The sequence below is a fragment of the Budorcas taxicolor genome, chromosome 2 (assembly GCF_023091745.1).
Source record: "Budorcas taxicolor isolate Tak-1 chromosome 2, Takin1.1, whole genome shotgun sequence".
In the NCBI taxonomy this organism is placed as follows: Eukaryota; Metazoa; Chordata; class Mammalia; order Artiodactyla; family Bovidae; genus Budorcas; species Budorcas taxicolor.
The window spans coordinates 171903997-171912498 of NC_068911.1; positions in this window are offsets into that span (position 1 = coordinate 171903997).

The following is an 8502-nucleotide window of genomic DNA, read 5'->3' on the forward strand; positions in this document are numbered from 1 at the left end:
GTGACCTCAGGCATTTCCTTCCCCAGTCTGGGTCTTAGTCTTTACTTGTGAAGTCAGATGAGATCCTGTCTAGCGACCCTTCCAATCTGTCAAACTTTGACCCAGACCCTGCCGTCCTTTCAAGGAGGCACTTCCAGGGGAGTCTGGATTTTAGACTTGGGGCTTCGCTGATGGCTCAGGCAGTAAAGAATCTGCCTGCAATGCAGGAGACCAGGGTTTGATCCCTGGGTTGGGAAGATCCCCTGGAGAAGGAAATGGCAACCCACTCCAGTACTCTTGCCTGGAGAATCCCATGGACAGCATAGTCTGGCAGGCTATAGTCCATGGGGTCACAAAGAGTCAGACACAACTGAACAACTAACACTTTATTGGATTCTAGAATTCCTCAAGCACAGATGTTCTAAGTCTAGAATTCTCTCTAGAATCCTGCGCCTGCCTGTCAAGCTTTACCAAAGGGAGTTAGAAGGAGAACACACATATCCAGGCCACTGCCCAGTTTCTTCTTGGGGGCGGTGGGCATGCTGCCTCAGCAAGGTGACTGCAGCCTCTGGGATTCTCCTGGCTCAGAAGGCAGGAGTCCTGTGCTCGTGATGGGGGAAAGAGGTCTGTGCTGTCCCCACTTGGACAGGGAGGCTGACATTCCTCTCTCAGTTTATAAACTAAGTGCTTTTTCGGCCATTCTGTCCTTTGCTCCAACAACACTGCAGCCAGCAGTAGACCCACTTACAGATAAGAGCCCGAGGCCTGGGAGAGAAGCCAGGATGGAGTTCAAAGCCAGTCCCTTAGGCCAGAGTAGAATGTCAGGGGTCTGAAACCAGCTTTCCTTCTTTTAGTGGTTGTGAATTCACCTTTCTGAGCCACAGCTGTGTAAGAGGCAACAATACCTATTCCACAGGGCTGTTGTAAGGAATAAACAACATGAGTTGGAAAAGCTGAATCCTCTCCTTAAGAACGCACCTATAGAGTTGCCACCTCCAGGAAGCTTTCCAGGCTGCCATCCATCAGTTATACTTTTCCCTGCGGGATGCTGAGCTTTTGGCAGTGTCGTGGCTTCCCATTTCTTCTCTATTTGCCTCCACCAGACTTTATGTCCTTCAAGGGCAGTAGGTTTTTATGATTTATTTCTGAAGCCCAAATGCCTAGCAAGGGGTCCAAATGGAGTTGGAACACAACGTTTCTTTCCTCCTTCCCTCCCTGCCTCCCTCTCTCCAGCTTTCCACCACAGCAGACTAACTTCTCCTGCAAAGGGCTTTGGTGATGGGTAGGTAGGTCCCCAGGGCTGAGCGTCCCAGCCCTGAGCCAGGTAGGCCCTGGGGAAGAGAGAAGATTCTGGAGCTTGAAGCAAAAGTAATCATCTAGGGCTGGCTGGTGAAGGGCAGCTGGTGGTGTCCGGCTGGCAGGGGGCACCATATGGGCCCGGTAAGCAGGCAAGCCTGGGCACTCTATGCCGTGGTGAGGCTGTTTCCAGGGCCATCGCATCCTCCCGGAGGTGGCTTGCTGGGAGCAGTCAGCCGTGCATCCCCCGCAGATGGGCAGCCTGCTTGTGCCCCTTCTGCCAGCCCCAGAAACAGAAGCAGAAACAGAAGGTCAGAGCTGCGAGGGGCCTCCTCTAAGGTCACCATGTCCAAACCCTCATTTCATAAGTGAGGAGCCTGAGGCCCAGAAGAGGGCAGAGACTCGCCCAAGGTCACACAGCCAGGCAGGAGCAGAAGCCGAGTCTCTTGCCTCCTAGTTCGGATGATAACAAAAACAGAGAGGGAGCAAAGAAATCTTGAAAATACACCAGTATTCAAGAAGGAGTTTTAAGGTGGTTTTTCTTTTTTACTTATCTGATCTAACTTCGTAAACATTTTTACGATGATCTTTAATAATCAGAAAGGAAAAAAGCAGTAAAATGGAGGGAAAAGCTACCTATGGGAGTAAGTGGCTTTTGTCCTTAGGAAAATGGTATCAGAATTGTAATCTTACTGTTCCCTCCCACACTGGGCCCTCCTGGGACCCCAGTGAGACAGTGGGTGCCGGGGAGCTGGTAGGCTCTCAGTTTCTCTCCTGCTGTCACTTGGGCTTGCAGTGGGATCAAGACCAAAGCCTTAGGCTGGGATCAGGAGCCCTGATTTCCTCAAATAATCTGTCCTCCTGAACCAGTCTCTTCACCTGACCAGGTCTCAGTTTTTCCATCTGTGAAATGGGAGTTTTTACAGTAGAGTATGTATTCTGGCCCTCTACCCTCCACTAGCAGAGCACAGTGGTGAAACCCATGGGCACTGGAGTCTGGGATTCCATCTCCCCCTCTTCTTTACTCTGTGACCTTCAGTTCAGTTCAGTTCAGTTGCTCAGTCGTGTCCGACTCTTTGCAACCTCATGAATTGCAGCACGGCCGGGCCTCCCTGTCCATCACCAACTCCCGGAGTTCACTCAGACTCACGTCCATCGAGTCCGTGATGCCATCCAGCCATCTCATCCTCTGTTGTCCCCTTCTCCTCCTGCCCCCAATCCCTCCCAGCATCAGAGTCTTTTCCAATGAGTCAACTCTTCCCATGAGGTGGCCAAAGTACTGGAGTTTCAGCTTTAGCATCATTCCTTCCGAAGAAATCCCAGGGCTGATCTCCTTCAGAACGGACTGGTTGGATCTCCTGCAGCTCAAGGGACTCTCAAGAGTCTTCTCCAACACCACAGTTCAAAAGCATCAATTCTTCGGCACTCAGCCTTCTTCACAGTCCAACTCTCACATCCATACATGATCACAGGAAAAACCATAGCCTTGACTAGACGGACCTTTTTTGGCAAAGTAATGTCTCTGCTTTTGAATATGCTATCTAGGTTGGTCATAACTTTTCTTCCAAGGAGTAAGCGTCTTTTAATTTCATGGCTGCAATCACCATCTGCAGTGATTTTGGAGCCCCCCAAAATAAAGTCTGACACTGTTTCCACTGTTTCCCCATCTATTTCCCATGAAGTGATGGGACCGGATGCCATGATCTTCGTTTTCTGAATGTTGAGCTTTAAGTCAACTTTTTCACTCTCCACTTTCACTTTGATCAAGAGGCTTTTTAGTTCCTCTTCACTTTCTGCCATAAGGGTGGTGTTATCTGCATATCTGAGGTTATTGATATTTCCCCCGGCAATCTTGATTCCAGCTTGTGTTTCTTCCAGTCCAGCATTTCTCATGATGTACTCTGCATATAAGTTATATTAGCAGGGTGACAATATACAGCCTTGACGCACTCCTTTTCCTATTTGGAACCAGTCTGTTGTTCCATGTCCAGTTTTAACTGTTGCTTCCTGACCTGCATACAGATTTCTCAAGAGGCAGGTCAGGTGGTCTGGTGTGGTATTCCCATCTCTTTCAGAATTTTCCACAGTTTATTGTGATCCACACAGTCAAAGGCTTTGGCATAGTCAATAAAGCAGAAATAGATGTTTTTCTGGAACTCTCTTGCTTAAGCAAGTCATTTATATTCCACAGGCCTCAGTTTCCTTACTGTAAAAATGGGTGGCTGTCTATTATACAGAGGGAAATAAATCAGAAAGAAAAACAAACATCGTATATTACGCATATATATGGAAGCTAGAAAGATGGTGCTGATGGACCTATTTTCAGGGTGGCAGTGGAGCTGCAGACATAGAGAAGAGGCTTGTCAACACAGGGGCAGGGAAGAGCAGGTTGGACGAATGGAGAGAGTAGCCTGGAAGCATACACACTACCATAGGTAGAACAGACAGCAAGTGGGAATTTGCTGTATGACTCAGGGATTTCAATCCAGGGCTCTGTGACAACCTAGAGGAGTGGGAGGTGGGAGGGAGGTTCAGGAGAACAGGGACATATGTATACCTATAGCTGATTCATGTTGATGTATGGCAGAAACCAACACAGTATGGTAAAGCAATTATCCTTCAATTAAAAATAAACAAATTTCAAAAAAAATGGGTGGCTGTGAGGATTAAAAGAATTAATGTTTGGGACATCTTTAGAATTATGCCTGCATATAATAAGTGCGATTTATGTCACATATTTTAATAAACCTCAAATCATGTTCCTCATGTGAAGGTGAACGTGAACAGTGAAGATGAGTAGTTATTGTTATCCTAGTTCCTGACTGGCTCCCAGAGGTGGGAGCTCTCCTGGGACTGGAACCAGCCTGGCCCAGTGTGAGCTGTGGGTAGTCTGCCCTCTCCCCAGTGCTGCCCGTCCCCCACTCCCCTCAGGCCCAGGTCTGTCTCAGCCCTTATCTCCAGAATCTGAGGGCACCTGGGTCACTGCCCAGGGATTTCTGCTTTGACTTGCTCTCGCCCACCCCACAAGGCCTCTGCTGCCTGCGGTGTTCCACCATCCCAGTCCCCAACCAATCACCTCTGAACCTTTCCCTCTGCAGAACCTTTCCATGCTGCTTCCTTGTGCAGAAATGTGCAGCCAGGGACTTCCCTGGTGGTTAGTGGCTAAGACTCCAGGCTCCCAATGCAGGGCTCCAGGTTCAATCCCTGGTCAGGGCACTAAATCCCACACGCCACAACTGAGTCCACGTGCCATCATGGAAAGATCCCTCGGGACCCAACCAAGATCCCGCATACTGCAGCTAAGACCCAGTGCAGTCAAATAAACAAACAAACAAATAATAAAAGAGAGAAAGAAACATCCTGCCAGATCGCCTCCTTAACTTTCCCAGCTTCCTCACCTTTGCCCAGAACATCTGGTTGGCTTCTTCCCCAGCATCCACAGTTGCAGCTACCCACACACCTATCTTCCTTCCCAATACACACACACACACAAACACACACACACACACAGCTGTTTGACTTTGGAGTTCTTTATGAAAGTGAAAGTGTTCGCCACTCAGTCGTGTCTGACTCTTCGTGACCCCATGGACTGCAGCCCGCCAGGCTCCTCTGTCCGTGGAATTCTCCTGGCAAGAATACTGGAGTGGGTTATACCTGGACAACCATTTGACCTTGGAGTTCTTTATGATAGTGAAAGTGTTAGTCACTCAGCCGTGTCTGACTGTTTGTGACCCCTTGGACTGTAACCCACCAGAATCCTCTGTCCATGGAATTCTCCAGGCAAGAATACTGGAGTGGGTTACACCTGGGCTCTAAAACCTCCACCTATTATATATACAACCTCAGCTAGCTGGGCCTCAGTTTCTTCACCTGTACACTGAGGGCATTACCTGCTTTAAAGGGCTTTGCAAGGCTTTTGTGAGATAATATGAGGGAAATACTTAGCCCCGTGCCTGGCATGTGACAAGCGCTCAGTAAATGGTAACACTGGTTAGCATTCATTTTTCAATATATTTTTGGTGAACCTGTTTGCCTTCCCCAGCAGCTGGGCATGCCCCAAGCACAGGACTGGAAACCATCATTCACCCCAGGGTCCTTAAGAGCCACTGACCAGTGTCTGGCCCAGGGGAGGCACTCAGTACACACCCAAGAGCTGGACTTCAGCTCTGTGCTCCGGTTCTCAGAGTGCACCCAGCAAGTGGGTGACCCTCTGCAGCTGGAGAAGCAGCAGCACCTAAAGGGGCTGGGGGAGGGGCTCCTGAGGGGCCCCTACTGACCCAGACCACCCTCCTAGGTGGGACCAGTGGCTGTCTCCCCCTCAGCCTGGGCATCCATAAGGCTGTCTCTGGTTATGGAGCTCCTGAGCTAATTAAGAGTGACAAGGCATCATGTAATTGCCAGCAATCAATGAGTTCCCTGCCTCTTCATGCCTCTCCTACCCTTGCCCTCCTTGGCACTGTCTGGCCCGGAGGTCACCACACAGACTTGGAGGCAGGTGGAGTGGCAAAACTGAGCACAGGCTGATGTCAGGAGACCTAGAGGCTGGCCACCTCTGCCATCCGCTTGCAGTGGGACCCTCAGCAAGGAAGTTCATGCCTCACACTGGCTCCATTTCCCTATCTGCAGGGCTCTTGACCTCGTGTTAAGTGGTTGGCAAGGCTAAGGGACTGGACTGCACCTTACCACATAGCGAGGCAGAGAGCTCCAGGCATGAATCCCAGCCCTGCCCCTTGCCAGCTGCGTGATCTAGGGCAGCCTACTTGCCACTCTGAGCAATAGATTCCTCATCTCCAAAATGGGATTTGTTTGAGGGCACTTACCTCTTACTAGGAGAACCTGCATTGCTTTCAACCTGCACCTGTAACAGCAATCCCCGGACAAGCTCATCTCTTTCAAAGTGAGCTCAGAAATTAAGGGTTGAGAACTTGTAGAGCAATTTGATAGAGTTATTTTATGTCTTGAATCTCATCATGAGAAAAATAGGTTCACATTTTTTAAATTTTATTTTTCTAGTAATTCATTTTCCTTATATTGAATGGAAGTATTGGTCTGTGACAGATTAGAAAAATGTAAAAAACAGTCCTTCACCGCAGATGGTTTGAGAAGCACTGCTTCAGGGGACTTTGTAAATCCCAGCAGACATCATAGCAACTCACCATAATATTTCCAGAGTTCTAGGCACTTTCAACTCCTTGGCTCCCAAAGCCTACAGGATAAAGACCCAGTCTCTTTTCCTGACTTCTGAGGCCCTTCTCACCAAACTCCCAATCTCTTTTTCCCATCTTGCCTCCTTCCCCACTACACACCCTCATCAAACAACCCTGTTCTCTCTTCTCTCAAATTTCCTATGCCTGTTTATAACTCCGTGCCTTTTCCTGTGCTTTTCTTTCCGCCTGGAATGCCTTTCTCCACGTTGCCCTAACACCGGCGAACTCCTATTCACCCTTCAATACCCAGACCAAATGTCCACTTTTGGAAAACTTTTCCCATGCCACCCCCACACCTGCCCCAGGCAGGGTTAGGTGCTCTCTGCTCTGTGCTCCACGGTGCAACTTGAAAGGTGGGGGCAGGATGTTGCAGTGGTTAAAGGCTACCAACAGAATCAAGTGGATTTTAGACTTGACTTTGCGTCTGCCTACAATGAGGGAGACCCAGGTTCAATCCCTGGGTTGGGAAGATCTCCCGGAGAAGGAAATGGCAACCCACTCCAGTATTCTTGCCTGGAAAATCCCATGGACGGAGAAGCCTGGTAGGCTACACAGTCCATGGGGTCGCAAAGAGTTGGACACGACTGAGTGACTTTACTTTTTGCCAGCTGTGTGATCCTGGGCAGATGATTTGATACTATTGGGCTTCATTTTCCCCATACTGTGAGGAGTAGAGATGATGTGTGAGAAGTTCCCAGCAGCATAACACTTGGGAGAGACTCAAGATATGGCAGCGTCGTTAGTGTTAGCCCTCTGGTCTATAACCCCCAGGTTGTCTGTTTCCCTACTAGACTGCTTGTTTCTTGAGAGTAGGATACCTGAGAGCATCTGGTGTACCTGGATGTTTCCTGGGCCCAGGGCAGGGCACGCACAGAGGCTGTGTGCTGGCCAGGGTCTCTGTCTGCTCCCCGCCCCGTGGTGCCAGTGCTTGTGGCTCCCTTGTCAGTGGAGAGGTGATCAGTCAGCTCAGCCCACTATGGCCAACTTTGCTACCAAAAGTTTAACAACTAACTGGGTTGCCAATTTCTTGAATATTTAACAGTCTGCTCTGTGAGACTTAGCTCCAGGGCACCTCCAGGTATGACTGCTCTGAGCAGAAGAGCAGCCACCAACAGGCTTGGGTCCCCAGTTTGAGAGACAGGCTGCCTCCTCTGCCCGCCGCCCAGCCAGCGCCTTGAGGGCCACCCAGGGAGGGGCCGTGAGGTCAGGCATGCCCCCTCAAGAGGTCTTCCTCACTCATCCCCTTTCTCCGAGCCTCCAGCCGCTTTGTTCTCTGGGATAAAAGCCTTAACCTCCCTCGGGAGGAAGAAGAGAAGCTGGGATAGTGAGCCCAGCTGACCCATGGGGGTCGAATCAAGGAGGGGGCTACCTCTGCAGCTAACAGTGACCAATTCTCAAGAATCCTGTCCCTCCAGTTGTTGCAGGCTGATGAAGCCCTCCCTGGTCCCAGGGTCCCTTGGTCACAGAGAGACCCGAGAAAGCTTATGCAAACCTCCTCTCACCTCCTTCCCTTCTGTCCTTTAGTCTTGGTCCAGACAGCTCCCGCCTCTTGCCATGCCCTCCCCCTCCCTTCCCGTTCTCCACCCTGGGGCATCCCTCCCCCTTCAGTGCCCAACCCAAGTCACTGAGTTATACACCTCCCAGGCCAGCGGAAGCCACTCTCCACACACACGCAGTGGGTGGCACATCTCCCTGGGAGCCCCTTTTTCCGCTGCTTGCCCACCTGCCTTGCTCCCTCTCCCTACAGCTGTGGTTTTCCTGGGGTGCTGGTTTAAAATGCAAATTCCTGGGACTTCCCTGGTCCCAGATTGCAAGAATCTGCCTTGCAATTTGAAAAGACCCTGATGCTGGGAAAGATTGATGGCGGGAGGAGAAGGGGATGACAGAGGATGAGATGGAGGGATGGCATCACCGACTCAATGGACATGAGTTTGAATAAACTCCCGGAGCTGGTGATGGACAGGGAGGCCTGGCGTGCTGCACTCCATGGGGTCACAAAGAGTCAGGCACGACTGAGCGA